Source organism: Planococcus citri, chromosome 1 (genome assembly GCF_950023065.1).
Source record: "Planococcus citri chromosome 1, ihPlaCitr1.1, whole genome shotgun sequence".
Classification (NCBI taxonomy): domain Eukaryota; kingdom Metazoa; phylum Arthropoda; class Insecta; order Hemiptera; family Pseudococcidae; genus Planococcus; species Planococcus citri.
The window spans coordinates 36,547,389-36,564,566 of NC_088677.1; the positions used below are offsets into that span (position 1 = coordinate 36,547,389).

The 17,178-nt window shown below is 34.2% G+C and overlaps 1 protein-coding gene across 2 annotated transcripts in view; it reads left to right on the forward strand.

Moving 5' to 3' along the window:
• LOC135831712 (neurobeachin-like protein 1) overlaps nucleotides 1–17,178 on the forward strand; it is a 134,129-nt gene that overhangs the window by 85,642 nt on the left and 31,309 nt on the right. The window lies entirely within an intron of this gene.

Consider the following 17,178-nt stretch of genomic DNA (forward strand, 5'->3'; position numbering starts at 1 on the left):
TACCTATTTTGATAATAAGTGAAAGGCTAATCGTTTTATTTTTGAAATCTCAAAACTTATCAGTTTGGATTTTTTCTTCTGCTGAGTACGTCGATTCTTGTATTTTAATCTTTTTTTTTATTCTACTGAGGTAAAAACTTATCTGGCAATTTTCAAATCGATAGAACATCTAAAAATATAAGTATGTACTACCAATGCAAAATTTCAAGTGCTGAAATCAATTTTTTGATTTTTGAAAGTTTTTGAAACTCAAACTTTTAATTACGAAAAATATTATAAATTCGATCTAGTTGAAATGAAAAACTGAAAAGTTGAAATTTGGTAAAAGCTCTATTTTTGAATCTCAAAATAGGCTGGTGATTAGGTTTTTATTGGAGAGAAATGAGAATTTTAACAGGCTCGGAAGAACTTGATTCTAAAAATTATGCCCCGATCGATCGAAAGGGGTACAAGAACTTCGATCCGAAACGTCTTTAGAGTGGTACCTACGTCTTCGCTGATCAAATCATTGAACGTGTTCAGTTTTGTGAGATTTTGACGAATAATTTGGTTCGTGGATACAGTCACATTTTTTCCAAAAAATATTCTTCAAAAACAAAAATTCCTAGAATAAACTATTCATTCTGCTCTGATGAGAAACTGCATGATTTTCATTTTTGTTTCTTAATTTTTTTGTAAACTTCTCAATTTTTCCTAAAAATTGATTTTTTATGACAAATTTTTTTGTTTAATTTAAATTTTTCATGACATTTTTTTTGAGGAAAACTTACTGGACCAAAAAAAAAGTTGATGCAAAATGAAATTTAAAATTGGTAAAACATACAATTCTCTCTCTAATTTATTTTTCTGATGAGATTTCGTTTTTGAGAAATTTCAAATCTCGAACTAAAGCGACTTTCCAACTTGAATTGCTTTTTTTGGATAAACCAAGGGTCCTAAAAAAGTACTGAAGAGAAGCAATATTGTGCAGTATAAAATTTTTTATTAATATTATGATGCTACTACAGAGTATCTAATAAATCCTGCATCTGACGGAGTGATATCGAAAATTAAAGAAGTGTTGAAAAATCCTGCATTTCACTCAAAAAGCCTCCATTTTTTGTTGAAAATTTATTTTTTTCCTATTCCTTTATTTACATCGTTTGACGTGATAAAATTTTTATTTGGTGCTAAGAAAGCTGTGAAAAGCTCAATTTAGTGAATCATTCTTAATTTTAGGAGAACTGTTTCCCGTATGTTGAAGTGGACAGGAAATGATAGGAGGGTAATTTTAAAGATATTCTCAAATCCTGAGAGTAGGTTTTTTTGGCGCGAAGAGGGGGGAGGCTTGCAGGTTTTTTTTTTTAAATCCAAATTAAAAATATGTAGGTATATTATTACTACCTAACTGTCCCATCCCTCAATTTGATTGTTCAATACAGAATTTTTCGATGATAGAGCTTACCTAGTTTAATTTGCGAATGATCCATCAATTACTTATAACTTGAATAAAATTCGAACTGACGCCCTCGAAAAATTGCTTAAAAACTAATTCATCAGCAGTTTTTTTCGTTTGTTTTTTTTAAATTTTGGAACTCGAAACGCTCTTTTTCTACGTGGTGGGGTGGTAGCTTGTAGCCTATGGTACCATTTTGCTGTATGTAGGTACTAGGTAGGTAGCTAGGTACGTCAGATGATGATAATGAACAGATAATCACTTGTTATATTACGTAAGAAAGAGATACACCATTCACATCATTCAGGAGTAAAAAAAAAAAATAAAAAATACAGGTAGATAGGTAACATAGAACTACAATTTTGACGACCTACTTTATTTTTTGCTTTACAGTAATGTAATTTAAAGTATGTGGCATATAGCTCAGCGTACCATCTTCAAACCTCAGTAAAGAAGAGATCTGCTGGCGGGTATTTTGTTGACAGTAGATGATCGGCGTAATTTAAAAAACCATTTGAACTTGACTGAATGTTTGACATGGCAACCTGTTTTATATCCCTGTGGCGTAAATTGTGCATATAAACCGTGGTTTTAGAATGACTGACTGTAACAAGTCTGATACCGGATTGATCAACGAAATAGAGAGATCTTCCGCTGTATAGATCGCCTGAGGAGAGTACCTACTCGTATTTTCAAATTGCACGAAAAAAATCACAAGGTAGCGTAATTTACGAAACAGGCTGTGCCGAGGTATTGTTCTTGTAGGCAGTTGCGATTATCTACCCGGACCTAATTGTTGAACATTCGATATGTACGTAGACGTACGTAAGTAAAAATGCCGAGATATATATTTTTTCCGTTATTGACCTTCGTTTACAGCATCAGTTCCTCGTTATAGATGTAAGTAGGTACCACACCCTTGCATGTGAGTGCAAAATTTCCAATCCAACCGTAACTAGAGTATAATTTACCAATGTTTTATAATAGCTGGTAAATTACTACTTTGCCCACATTAATTTTGGATTTTTACTCGCGGTATTGGCGAGTAGCATTTTTAGACGAGGTATCAGTCGGGGGCGCGTTTTTTGCCTCCGTTTCCTTAGGTGTTTTCGCAATTGGGGGTAGGTACATATGGATATTAAAATTTCAAATTTTTGAAAATTTATCTACTTGAGATTTTCGTCGTGGTGGGGAGTACCATAATGATGGTAATTTAGATGCGAAATTTTCAGTGATTTATGATTGCAGCTGGCACATACGAAGTATCTAATTTTTCCTTCTGAATCCTGTGGATGGCCTAAGCCATGGCGACTTTTAATTGGGCGCCTGGGTTTTGATTTTTATAAATTGAACATTTCGAATGATTTTCACCACCCATCGCGTAACCGTGGTATCGAATTACATCGCATCAGTCGACTCGAGTGAGAAAGACGAAGATAGACTTGAAATGTACACGCTTAACATGCAGAGGATCGTGTGCCAATGGTGCGGCAGCGGTGGGTTTTTTTACAATGACGAATTGATGAATGACCGTAACTGGGCATGTGTGCACAATGTAAGTAATTTTAATGCAAGATGTATGCTGGATTGCATCACGTTGGTAATCAACTGGTTCAGTGTTATAGGCGCGTTACGAAAATGAGCGTCATTTTCGTAAACCAACAACTGGATTAATTCGTACAAGGTGTCGATTTTTATTCGAAAAATACTTAATTAAATCAACTTCCGATTGTTCGAATGTTGGGTAATTTTAGTGAAAAATTCCACTCGAATTAACGTTTCGATTAATCTTTATACGGGCAGAGTTTGTGTAAGTGTTCGTACCATGTTTGTTGGGTCGTGGATGTGGTTCAAAATTTGGATGATTGAATGTTAAGGGATTCATCTAGGAAACGAATTTCTATAGGTAAAAAAATTTAGTTACAATTTTTGAAGGGATCGAAGTGAAAAAATTGCCTTTGATGAGTTAAAAAATCTGTTTGTAAGAAATGATCTCATTTTGAAAATTTTAAACATTTTAAAAAACGTCATTGATTCCTGATCATAAAATTCTAATAGCTCAAAAATGTTCGTACTGAGATTTGTTTGAGGGAAAATGTCTAGAAAAAATTGTCTTCGATGGTGTAAAGAACATGCATTTAGAGCTACATATATGAAATTCGAAAGTGTTCAAAAAATTTTCCAAGGAACACTGATTTCAAAATTCAATTGCAAATATTTTTGAGCTTTCGAAATTTTAAAATCAGAATTGAATAAATTGTATGTAAATACAACCCCTTAGTTCCCCACCCTTAAATTTTGAGCTTTCAACAAAAAAATTCTGCTCTGCCCCCGCATCGTTGTTTGCTTCAAGCGTACGAATTCTTAAACGAAAAAATTTGTCGAAAAAAAGCACGTTGTCGAATAGAAGAAGGAAGTAAAGTTTAAGAAGGTCGTGAACACGTATCTATAGACGAAAAACGTAAATTAGTGTTTACGATAGACGCTTTCATAATCGAATCGCGTTATTACGTTGGTGTAATGCAGGCAGTGTTAATTTTAGCGATATGCCCTAAAGCTACAAAATAGCGCGTTATTTTAAATCTGATAAATTACCGTCGGTCGGCTTCGAGCCGTACATGCTACACTTACGCATGTATAGCAAAATCATGGTCAATTATTGAATATTTTCAATACGATTCGGTCTTTGGAGAGGAGTTGTTGTTCTCTCATCTATGCCTATATACCTTGGAGACTTTTGGCGGCGCTAAGGTATCCGGATCCGCTACCCTGGTTTGATTTATAATGCAACGCTTCATTTAATTACCATTCTAAAGGTGGTAACTAATTGTCGAAAGGTTCGAAGTATTGTGGACACACCTTATCGTCTATCTCGTAGGCTATACGAAATGGTTTCGATGATAAATCACCTCATTTGCAGAGTTTCTTCGTTTCGGTCTCGGTCGTTTAAGAAGCTCTTCAATGCTCGCACGCGATTATGTAAGTGTGTTTAATTGTACGAGTAAAATACTCGCGTCCATTTGATCTTAACACTATAATGCTCATGTGCTGTCTCCTTTACTTTACAATCTCCCGGCTATATGTCAATTATGTGTACGTAGCAGACGTACCTAGACCTACCCAATACACGTATGCAGCTTATGTGTGATTCAATGGCGATTGATGAAAAACAGAAGCTTTGAAGAAATTATTCGAATTTCAACATGTGACTGACTATGCCTGCTCCACTGCTCGTATACGTACTTCTACACATCAGTCAAAAATTTCATAGCGAAATATCATTTCATAATTTTATTAAACGCTTGGTCATTTAAATGTTATGATATATTCAGTCCGAGATACTTAATTAAATACCTACCTATCGTAATAATTAAGATACCTACCTAATTCTTGTTTTTCCTCGTCTTAATCTCATAATAGATGTACTCTTATTCACCTATTTTTTATGCAGATTTTTTCAATTGACCAGAGAATTTATTTATTTTTACTTTATAAAACATGTTTTATTCAAGTGAACTAGTTCCAAGATGCTATTTTTATATCTTGGCGAGTCATTCATAAATTCGAGAAATTGACAAATCTTGATTTTTTTATCAGTGCAAAAAGAGTAAATGATGTGAAAGTAGTGCACAATGAACTATTTTTCTGATGGTCTAGCCAAGCTGCGTAATTCTACGAGTACATTAATTTTGTTAGCATCGTAGCAACTTTTTTTTCTCTTTCAAAATGATGATCTTGAAAAATTATTGAAACTCGTCACTATTCTTTCAAATACCAATAAATTACAAAATAATTGCCTATTTGTTTTTGTTTTTTGAAATTTATGTACGAATGGGTCAAAGTGCACTCCACTCAAGACTTGGCACTCCTGAGTGTTCAATAAGCACCAACCAAAATAATTATAGGTGGTAGGTAAAATTCGTTTTTTGCTTCTTTCAGAGTAGTTTGAAATTTCGGAGCAGAAAATTCAAAATTCGCTGAAAGCTCCAGACTGATCGAAAAATGGAGGGGGGTTGAAATAAACAAATTATTTACATCGGCTTATTTGTTTATTAAAAAGTTGAAAAATAACCATAATATCAGTTTTTTTGAACTTTTTAATATCAAAAAAATTACCAAAATTCGCCAAAAAAGAACCTAAACAATCTGAGATTTTGGATTACAGAGATTTTAAAACATGCTCTTTCAATCTAGCTTGCTTTTTGTCCAAATCGGAAGGTAGCAGTTCAAAAAATTTCCTTGTAAAACTATGTATATAAAAAAAAAATTTAAATAGTTTTTTTTAATTTTTAAAACTTTTTGAGCAGTGTGATAGGTAAGATAACTGATTAGGAATTAATGAAAAGATAAAAATTGTAAAACGAGCAGAGAACATTGAAATTTCAAAAATTTCTGAATTTATAGTCAGGGCAATGGCTTGTTGGTTCGTGGTTGGCTCTTACTGGTAATATGGCGACCTTGAATACGAACATCTGGCTGTTAGCAATCTCGCGTTCGTCAATGAAATGAGAATTAAATACGTAAGTATACTTTGTAGCTATAACTATTTGGGTGGTTTTTTCATACAAAGTATCGAAAGTTCTACTTCGCGTGTTACATCAAACTAACAGAATTAATAACGATGGTGATTGGATACAGGTATACTATACTGGAGAAGTAAACTTTGAAAAACTGCAGAAAGCCATTATCATCTTAAATACCTACGTACTCGTACACGCATAGGTAATGATATATTTTCAGCATTTTTTTTTTCGTATTGTAGGTAGGTAACAAAATACTCATTACGTCATAGATGAATTATAAGAGGGAAACGATAGTTGGGTAAATTTTTCGTTAACAAAGATTACGCCTAATTCGGGACAGAACCAAGGTTGTTCGCCGTTAATCTATATATCGTTTATCACCAATTTATGAAATCGAAATGCATTAATATACGGTAATCAGTGTATTACTTTACCTGGTGTATAGAAATACTGTGTCCATTTATTCGTTAATTTTTTGACGTAATTATTGAGTACCTATTTTACATTTATATAAATAAGTATATTTGAAATTTGAAGACATGTCTTTGATAAAGGAGGACGACTTCGACTCGTGTTTGAAGTGAAATAATATACTTATCTTAATTACGCGCACGAACGTCTCAATATCGTAAGATTTATAATATGTAAATTGCATTGAGCTAATAAATATACCTACAAGATGTCCTAATATAAAAATGTCTGGAATACTTCGGATTTACGTAAAAGATACAATGAAAATCCTGAATAAGTGTGACGATCATCCATAAATTCAGCCAGGTTTTTTTGATGTCATTCTATAACTTTTTTTCCAAATCTGCACTTGACCACTCCCAATTTCCAAAAAACTACCCCCCCCCCCCCTCCATCAACTGCCGGCTTGAAAAGGTTGAATTTCGATTTGTTCAAAACTGGATGAAGCTGAGCGAAAATGGTTGCAAAATGAACTCATTATTATAGGTACTCGTACGTTGTGAAAAAATCCTTCAACTTTTTTTTCCTTCTCATGCCCCCAAAAAACTGAAGGTTTTAAATTAATTTTGAAAAAAAAAAACAAATTTTTCTTATATTATGTACAATGTACATAGATAAATTGATTTTGAGTAGGTATCTCTAATTTCACACATTTTTTTGAAACTTTTCTGGCGAAAATACCTATGCATCGAAAGCAATTCTTGTGAGATTGTCAAGTACCTACTTAAATTTTTTCTCTAAAATTTTGGAATTTTGAACTGTTTTGTGGGAACTGGGAGGGAGTAGTTCACTGGTTACATTTCAGCTGGAAGAACTCAAATTTTAAGCACTTTTTTTGCTAGATCTTTCAAAATTTCCGAACTTTTCAAAACATCAATTTTTTAGCGCTTGGAACTCATTAGTTCTCGTGACTGGTGAAATCGACCGAGATGAAAAAAATGCTCTATTTTGAAACTACATAGGTTCACTCTAAATTTCAGGAATCATGAGGATGTGAATTTTCAATGCATTCCATTGAACGTGCTCTTACTCAAGATTGGATCAGTAAAAAACTAATTAGATTCGGGCTTGAATTGCAGCAGCCCACAAAAGAAAATTGATGAATATAATTTCATCTAGTCTCCGGATAACCAGTATCTTGCATTGGATGAAGTAATGTTGAAACTTGAAAAAATGTCAGAAAATTGGTACATTTGGCTCAATAGTCCTGCATTTTTATTGAGAATTCGTCAAAAATCCCCCTCCCGAATCATTGCATAAAAATAGTGGCGAGTTTGAAGGAGAAGGATGAGGGGCGTTGAATCCAAATGATATTCCCTGCAAATATTTTGAGTAAATTGGAATGTTTATTTTTCAACAGAGTATAATATGTGCTTCTCATCGCTTCTCTCTTCAGTACCCTTGCCTTGTACAAAATGCAATTTACAATTTGAGTGCTTACAGCCCCTTGAAATTTTCAATAGGTCGTTTGAGGGACCGGTTTCTGTTCATTTTGAAACGACGGTACCAGAACCCATATTCAAAGTGTGTTTATTGATGGACACATTGGACACTGTGTATACAAGTTATAATAGTCTGGCAAAAAGAAGCCTCCTAGTACAATTTTAATTTGAATTTGTCATAAACGCAAGAATCCGATGTACAACGTGATGATGGAAGTAGGCTAAAACGCTACGTTTGCCAGCCAACTTAGCGTTTACCTTATGAGACGCAGACGTACGATAGTGTAAGATGGTTCTCTGTAGATAATTATGTCTAGTTTGATGTACTTAGAGACTTATACCCGTCGTCGCGAGATTTACCTCGTATAAAGACGATCCGATCGTCGATTACGAAACAGTAGTTGTTGAACCTGTCGACTTCACGCGAAGATGGTATTTGACGACGATTATTTATTATTCCAGTTTCGGCTTCTCTGTACGTATGTGTGGAGAATGAGGTGCGTAGCGCGTACGCGTACATACAGAAAAGAAACATTGAAAATGTGCAAGAAAATACCCAACCATTTAGGTTTTCCGAAGAAAGGATGTCTAAGGACGAAGTTTTTTTTTTTTATTCTCTCGAAGCTTTTATGGTTATACATGTGTGGAATTGGAATATGACAGAGGTAGGTCTCTCTGTCTCTCTACTTATACATACTTATAGAGAGAAAAAAAGAATTCGACGTCAATTGCATCACGTTTTTGTGTTCTTTTGCCGCGTTATTTATGGCGAACGTTTGTTTAAATAAAGTTGCTATAGTATAGTATGCGCGATATGTAAGTTACCCTACGTAAATACGTATGTACAATTTATGCGTGTATGTAGTTGAGAACGTAATTGACCATAATTTCATACGGCTTATCGTCCGTCCGTTGCTATTTATGCGACGAATCGTTCATAAATTTCGTCTGTGACGAAGAGTTGATTCGACTTGGAACAGGTTGCTAAGGATGTTGTAGGCTGCGTTCTGCGTTAGATTATAATAAATCGTTAGCCTATTCGATGTAAGAGTATAAGTAAGTAAAATAGAAGAGAAAAAAGCACGCGAACGAAGCGAAACGTCCAACGACGTATACCAGGTGGAGATTGCCGCAGAGTCCTCCAGTGTTGTTAGTCGTGCCAGTTGTTGGCAATATTGAAGGGTTTAGAGGGTATCGGACTTCTTGAGATGGTAAACGCCAACGCGGACAGAATTTGCTCAGCGTCCGTTTCAGTTCGGCCGCAGCACCGGTTTCGGTCATACACAAATGTTCATGTGTACGTCTACGTATAAATTTACATGTTGGCGATTTTAATCGTAACAATGGTCGGATTTTAAATAGTACGCATTCTATTTTGTCGTCGCGAATGGCATTCGTACCTACCATAGCACGTGTTAGCTGGCCGTATTCCAGATCACGACCTTATCTTTTTTATTATTATATATTTGCGGTGAAAGTAAAAAAAATAAAGAAGCGAGCTCGGATAATGTTGTTATCTTACATAATAATCCTTTAAATCGATCGATGCGTCAACCTATTGTAGAGCTGCTATGCATTTGCTTATGGAAACTGGAGCATTTAATTGTAATTGATATTAAATGCCTGCATTTTAAACGCGCTGCTGCCCGAGTCCGAGTATATCGTTCATTATGGTCACACTCCACACACTGTGTCTGGTGTGGTGTGTAAACGTTTGCTCGGTGTATGATGATGTACCTCTTCTGCGCTACACGTCTACATATGTAGTATGTAGTACCGTATTTCCTTCTCTCGTGTTATAGGTACTACACAGTTGCATTATATCTTGGCTTTGGTTGGATAACAAGATACGGGTGCGATTATGAAATATGATTTGAATAAATTTGTGTATATATCTTATGATCGAACCGTGTTACGATTTACCAAGTTTATGTATTGGTCTCAGTTGCTCTGTTTGTACGAGTATGTAGACTTTCCGATTATTATATGATCAGTCCCGCATTGCAAGAAATTCAATCAAGTGCATTTGTATGCGTCGGTTGCATCCTACGTTGCTGAAATTTAGAGCAGGATGTTGCGTTTTGTTCACTTCGTCGTCGATGAACTTGAAGATTGTTGGGACATTCGATTGCTTGGAAATTCTCCAGCACTTGATGTTTTTTTCCATCAACGAGGAAACGACTTTATGGTATTCAGCTCCAATTTTCACGAAAGATTTATTGGTTCGGTAGAGAATTGTCATATTCACTAAGTTATTGAAAATGCTATGTGAATGGCGAATCTGGAATCATTGAACCGGTTCCAAAAGTTGGTTAACTGAAAACGATCGATTTTTAATCCTCGTCAACTTTCCCCTCAAACTTTTCTCGGTATTTGCTATTTTCAACAATTATGGGAAACTGGTTGTGAACCGTGCAACTGGTTTCAACGGCTTATACAATGAAAGAGATGTGCTTTTTCAACTCCCTTTGACTTATTCAACCAAAAACCATCGATCTTCAATCATATTTGATTTTTGCTTGAAACTTTTTTCAGTAATATTTTACCATTTTCGGCAGTTATGGGGAACTGGTTGCAAACTACCGGTTCCAAAAGTTCATTGACCTTAAGATCATCAATTTTTGTTGGAAATTTTTTCCAATATTGATCATATTCTAAGGTTATGGGAAACTGGTTGCGAATCATTAAACCGGTTTCAAAATTTGATTGACCAAAAACGATGGATTTTCAATCCTTTTTGATTTTCCTCGAAAAGTTTTCTGATATCTGTCATTTTCAACAGGTATAGAAAACTGGTTGTGAACTATTGAACCGGTTCAAGAAGTTCATTGACCAAAAATTATCAATTTTCAATCTTCTTTATTTTATTTTGAATTTTTTTTCCAGCATGTATATTGATTATTTCAAAGGTTTTGGAGAACTGGTTGCGAGCCATGAACGCAATTTGGTCGATTTACCATAGGCGATCGATTTTTTCAAGTTCTCAAAAAAACACGTTCCTTGATTTTTAGGACACGTTGCGTTGTATGTATTGATAAAGCGCATCGTTTTCGGCACCATCGTCAAAAGTCAAAAGTCCTAATCATAAAAAACAAAATATCGTTGGAATCAACTCGCTGTGTTTTTCCCCTAACAAAAAGTGACTTTGACTCGTCAAAATTTTCTGGTCGTGACATGAAAATTTTTTTTTCAGAACTGAGACAAAATTTTAGAATGAAAGAATGAATTTAATTTACGAATGATAGAAAACATACAATAATGTGGACATTTCATTGACACAGAATTCCACATTTTTTCACTTTACATAATTTTATCATTACCAATTCGCATCATTCATCTATCACCCAAAAGTTTTTACCCACATAATTGCAATTCATGCGAGTTATGGTATTGACTATCTACGCAAGTGATTAGATTTATAATTTGGTATTTTCGATATCCTTGAAAACAGTGAATTCCATGTACCTACTTAACCAATTACCTGTAAAATAAAATGATGTTGCGCTAAAAAATGCTGAACCTGAACGACAGCGAAGGCGACATTGGTCAAAATGCATTCATATGCTGAAACTATGCAAAAAAATTTCACCATACGAGAAAAGGTTATGTTACGTTGGATTACACGTTACCTATTTTGGTTGAACAATCGATAATAAATTTCGTGATCTGCATCGAATCCTTGAAATTGAAAAAGAAGAATGAGTCGATTAAATAAAAAAAGCTTCCAGCCATGTACTTTTAATTTCTTTTCTACATATATCGTTTGATCGGATGTAGATCTTCATTCGACTTTAATTATATAAATTGGTTATTTTTTTTTCTTCTTGCAATTCCAGACGGTTTAACTCAGGTAGGCTAAGAACGTCTACCAGAGTGCGGGTTGAAAAAAAAAAGAAGAACACAGCTATTTACGTATGTATTGTGAATACCTAGGTGTACTGGTACGTACTAGAAGTGCAATGCATGATACGCATATGTTGCAATCGCTTCGTTAGCATTATAAACGTTCCATTGTCAATGATTAACCTTCTTCTTCAAACTATAGGTATTATTATTTTTCGTCCATCGTCCTAGATTTTGTCAAAATTAAGCCTACGAGTTGTAATAACACAACCAAACTGGTAGGTGCCTATTGGAAAAAATTCAATTTGATATATGAAAAGTAGACGTGGTCAAAACCATATTTTGTGCCAGGAATGACTTTGAAAAGGTTGCAAGTTTTTATGTACACTCGTAACATCCTCTGATTATCCTTGAATTGTCTCGAGTCTTTTTTTGTTTTGTTTACTTTTACTTTCTTCTAGACGTGTTCTGATTGTGATAGTGTTGCTATGACAGAAGTGTAACAGGTTTTTTTTTTCCGAGTCTCGATAATTACATTGGGTATTGAAAACCATTCATTACCTATACCTACCTATTTGTTGTGGGGGATGTGGTGATGCGCTTGCACTACAGCTGATGCATTCTGGAGATGGATTTCCGTTGCTGTCGGTCAATCGATTGATATGCTGTACGGTTTTTAATATGTTCATATCATAAGGTATGAGTGAATTTTTTTTAGGTTGTTCCAATGCTCGTGGTTTGTTAGCAATTTTTAAGAATTCACGTTCAAGCACAGTGAGAAAGCAGTTGGAAGGAGAGGGACGAAGTGTTGATGAAAATAATCAGAACCCTTCCATTTGGCCAAAAAAAATCGTTTCATCCTACGACAATTCGTTCTCTTTAAAATTCGCGTGCGTCTCGAAGTTTGTTTATCATCGCGTGATCACGTCCAAGGATGAGATTTATTTATAGTGTCGATGGATCGTTGATAAATGATCAATATTTGAAGAAGCGTTGGTAGTCCGCATAAAAATACCGCGATTATCCGATTTTAGGCGACTGTAACGACATTAATGTTCAATAAATATCCACGTTACACCAGAATTCGGCTTTAAATCTATTTAAATTGGCTAATTCGTCTTCCTGCAGTTCGATTACAAAGCGAGGCACGAGCTCTCAGCTGGAGATGTTTTATTCAGAAGCATTATACCAGTAATATCGACGATTAGATTACGACTTAATGGTATGCAAATTACTGTGGCGAGTTTTCGCCGCATCAAAGGAACAAAATTATTAAACTTGATTTAGAATTGGTACCCGTATTTTTATACCTTACATGTGTACTTACGTATGACTCGATATCAATGACCAGATTAAGTTGTCGGGGTTATGAACAAGTAAACGTGTTTGTTTTACATGCAACATACATAGTTTTTATTTATTTTACAATTTTATGGTTTTATTATCTCGTTAAATCAGATATTTTGTTATAGATGCGTGTTTTTTATATTCATATTCTTCAGTCTTTTTTTTTTGGGGGGTAGTTTTGGAATTTTTAACTGGTGGCTTGAATTTGGACCGTTAAAAATTGGGTTCTGTAGAGAAAATTTAGCTTGAGATGCTACGATTTAAAATTTGGGGTGCTGTTCTGTATTCTGTCATAGATCTTTTTTAAAATCCAAAGGTGGATGATCAAATTGATGATCTAAAAAGTACCTAAATCTTTACCAATGATTTTTTTCAAAAAACTTGACCTTTTTGCTAAAAATTTCTAGTCATTTTCAAATTTTCAAAAATTTACCAAAAAATTGAAAAATCATCTCAAGAGCTGTGTAGGTCAGTACCTACCTACCAAAAAGTATTTTTTTAAATTTATGTTCGCGATATTTTATTATTATTATTTTTTCAATGATATGATGAGAGGAAAAGAAAGCCATCTGTAGTGCATATTTTGCATATCATTATAGGTAGGTATATCTTTTTTTCAAATAGAAATCTAATATCCGTTTTCATTCATTAGAATATTAAGAGGTGTTATAAAATGCAGACAAGAATGATGAATGAAAATTACAATCTCTTTCTTATCTCTACATATTTTCTTTAATGAGCTTGTTTTTCGACTCGGTCTATCAGATTAATAATTATTACAAATGATGTGTTTATTAGGGTAAAGGGTGTTCCAGTTTGACTGGACAAGATGACAGAGTATACTAATCGATATACCTATACCTAGTTAATCGTAGGAAACTTACAAAAATTAGCCCATCTTCAAGATTTTAGGGGTGTGCTGATGGATTCAGTTTTTAAAAAACACTTGAATCTTTATTTTGAAAAAAAGGAAGCCAACCAGGAAGGTTATTTCCAGACCAGTCTGGAAAAAAATTAATGAGGGTTTTAAAAACATCCCGTCTAAAAAAAAAATGGTAAAAGCTGAAATTTGTATTTTGAATTTTCAAAAATTCAAATGTGACTCATTTCCTTTTCTAAAAGTCAGAAATGAGATCAAATTAATACAGGAGGCTCAAATCCACTTTATGGTCTGTTTTTGATCTTTTAAATCGATTCCAAATCATCCGAAGTAGGTAGTAGGTACTTATCCAACAAATTTCTGGAATTTACGATTTTCGAAAAATACCATTAGAATGAGCACAGAATTTGAACAGACAGGGCAGATTTTGAAACAGTGGAACTGGATCCAAGTCGATAATAAGACTCGCTAGAATGGTTAAACCGAATTAATCTGAGTTTTTATGTCTACTAAATTTATTTTTGAGCCTTTTTGGGAAGTGGGTGGGTTCGAAAACTTGAAAATCCAAAAGTTGGCTGTGGCCTGTGAGTTGCAGAGTAATCTGAAACTGCAACCAATTGATTTGAGTCGTCGAGAATACGATTTGAGCGAAATTTTGGCTCTCCTACTTCAAGTTGATCAAATCTTGTTTTTTTCGCAGGAAATGGCCTTTGAATTTACAAAAATTTGCCAAAACTTGTAAAATGAAACTCAGCCTATGAAATTTTGGATGATAGTGTATTTTTGTGCACGGCTTCGATTTTTTTGTGCTTTCACGGGGTTTCTTTTATTTGAGAACTTGAGATATTTCCTGTGTAGATAGAAATTTGAGATTGAGGATAGACGAGCCAAAAATGTTCTGACTTTTTTGAGTAGATAATCGTACACATCTTTTTTGAAACCAACGATTTTTTTAAAAATAATTTTAAAAATTTGACGTTCCAGAAGTTCTTATAATCTCCTAGATCGTTTTTGCTGATCTCAACGACTTCTATTTCCTGAGGCTGGCTTTGGTAGACAAAACATGGGCATTCTGTGCGTAATTTTTTTCATCTTGAGGATTATCATGCACCGTTAGTAGATATGTACATGCCTGCACAGTGCACAGTCTGTCAAGATTTTCAATTTCGAATCATTATTTTATCGTGTTTTTTTTTCAAACACCTCGGTTGAAAATGATGCAAACGCAGATCAGTTTTGAATGAAAAGTTGAGCCATAAAATAAGGTGAAAAAAATTGAATAAGAAACATTTTGGTCGTCCTTGATTCGAAAGTCGTTAAATCAACAATAGCGTAAGAACACGAGTGAATCGTTATATTGATCACGTATGAAGAGAAGTAATCAGGTTTAAGTACGTTTGCAAAGATGTAAAAATATTTACGACAGAAGTGATTCGTACTTATGTAATGATGCGTAAAAAAAAAATACGCATCCAGGGTTAACATTTTGGATGTCGAACTCAGGCATGACAAATGAATATCGTACCTACACCTTACCTACTTATACGAGTAAACAGTGTGCCATATTATGTATAAGTACGTAATATGTGTAAGCTCGTGTGCATGAATTAAGGATTATTCGCACGATGTCATAATAGTGATGATGCATTTTGTGAAGTTTAAACGTGATTTTTCTGCGAAGATTTTTTTTTTCTATTTTGCAAATCTAAAGTGAAATCTATTCGCGTGTGGAATGCACTTGCGACAGTAATGGCTGTATTCCAGATGCGATGTATGTATATAGGAACTGGTTCGAATAGCTTTTTGTAATCGTCGTTCGTCGCTGAAATTAATGGAAAATTGAACTCGCAGTCGATAATTTATATGCCTATAGTGCAGTACATATAATGTTATCATTTCATTCGTATGTGTACATATACGACATACGTATAACTTAAAGGCAACATCGACCTCCGATGTTTTTTACGTGACATTCAACAAATATAATAATAACAACGTGATTATTCGCGTACTCGAATTCAGATCCGTTTTCCTTTTATCTCAACCAATTATGTAATCGCGGCTGCGAATTAGGTGGGCTTTTCTCGAGAGCATAATTTATTTTGTATCCGTTCATCCGAAGGTGTTACATACTATTTATACGTGTACGAGTATTATAGGTAGATACGGTACTTCTACTTACCCTACGTGTTTCAAAATTATATTCTGATATTCGCAATCCGCGTATTTTTCAGCTATAGAGCGATCTATATAGCCATCGAGATGATTAATTGGTTCAATGATTATAGATATGGGTATGGGTACAATCATCCTCGCAAAATTATGTTACATAATTTTCTAAATATCGGTCAACCATAATTTTGAACTTACGTAGGAATTGCCTTGGTTTAGTGGATTTTTTACTCGATATTCGATCGATTGTTATTGAAATAATGTTACACATCGACGTTTTATTCATCTGTGGGCATAACATCGTATGTATGTACTTCCATGTCCACATGTATGGGTACTTAGCCTCGTACATATCCAGAAAACGTGATCGATGGATTTTATGAATCATTTAGAGCTTAAGTTAGACCTAAACCCAGATGTTGAAATAAACCATAAAATAGACGAGGAAAAGGATTACTTTGAAGAAAGAATTGGTGCTTTCAATTGATCAGAAATGATTTATCTTATGAGGTATATCAAGTTGTATTACAGGCAGTGGAAATTTGCTTATTTTAAGTTTTTTTTTCTGAACAAAATTACCTAGGGTTGAAAAAATGTTGTAATTTGACTTTGAAATTTTATGGTTGATAACAGTTCTGCTTTTCCTGCTTTTGTCTTTCTTTCTTCCAAATTTCTTTTACATTTATTTTCCCCTCCTTTTTTTAGAATTGCGACTTTTTTTTGTTTTCTTCAAAAATGTTGAGCCTGTCATCGTTTACTTACAAATTTTTTTTAATTTTGAAAAATGTCCTGCCAAAAAAAATTAATTAGCACAGTTTTAGTTTCAGAAGTCTTCAAAAATTGTTCTCTGGTAGGTTACCTTGACTTTACTGTTATTTCAGAGCTCACAAGAAACCCTGGCACATTTTTTTGGCGGGAAAATGAAAACACTCCCCAATTAATCATAACGATGGAAAGGGCAAAAAATGGGACAATTTTCTCCAGGTCTCAATCTCCTGAGAGGCTCGAGAAATGGAGGGTTTGAGATGAATTTATGATTTTTCAATTGCGCTGATGTTAATTAAA